Below are 464 nucleotides of genomic sequence, written 5' to 3'. Positions count from 1 at the left end.
AAATTATTGTCCCTGGATTAGTAGGATACTCTTGTAATAAAGTAGCGGTGGTAGCTGACATATTTTAGGTATCAATTCTGCTTAAAAAGATGCTATCTAATCCTGTTTACATGAAATAAGCCTGCTCCCGAGCAGGTCTAAACTTAAGGACCTGTTGCTCTGACAGCAACTCCGGGATTAGCTTCGAAGAACCAAAAAATCCAAGATCATGCCAAATCGTCAACAATCAAATCCAGCTAACTGAGTTAGCGACGTACGAAGAACGGGCCCCTGGTGTGGACGCAAATATAGTTATCGTTGTATTTATAGTATTTATAGTATTTATTTATTGTATTTATATATTTACAGAAAACTACGCGTTTGAGAGAGGCGGGGCATAGAGGACCTACAATAATGTACAGTATTTGAAAAATAATGTGTTTTTTGAACATTAAAGCATGTCAACATATTCTGTCCAAATACAC

At 36.9% G+C, this 464-nt stretch overlaps 1 protein-coding gene across 1 annotated transcript in view; it reads right to left on the bottom strand.

The window, feature by feature from the left end:
* Nucleotides 1-464, bottom strand: part of gucy2ca (guanylate cyclase 2Ca) — a 47,524-nt gene that overhangs the window by 37,008 nt on the left and 10,052 nt on the right. The window lies entirely within an intron of this gene.

This window comes from Sinocyclocheilus rhinocerous, unplaced genomic scaffold (genome assembly GCF_001515625.1).
Source record: "Sinocyclocheilus rhinocerous isolate Xijiao unplaced genomic scaffold, SAMN03320098_v1.1 scaffold1159, whole genome shotgun sequence".
Lineage (NCBI taxonomy): Eukaryota > Metazoa > Chordata > Actinopteri > Cypriniformes > Cyprinidae > Sinocyclocheilus > Sinocyclocheilus rhinocerous.
The sequence above is the reverse complement of the archived record's forward strand: the minus strand, read 5'-3'. Positions and strand labels throughout refer to the sequence as shown.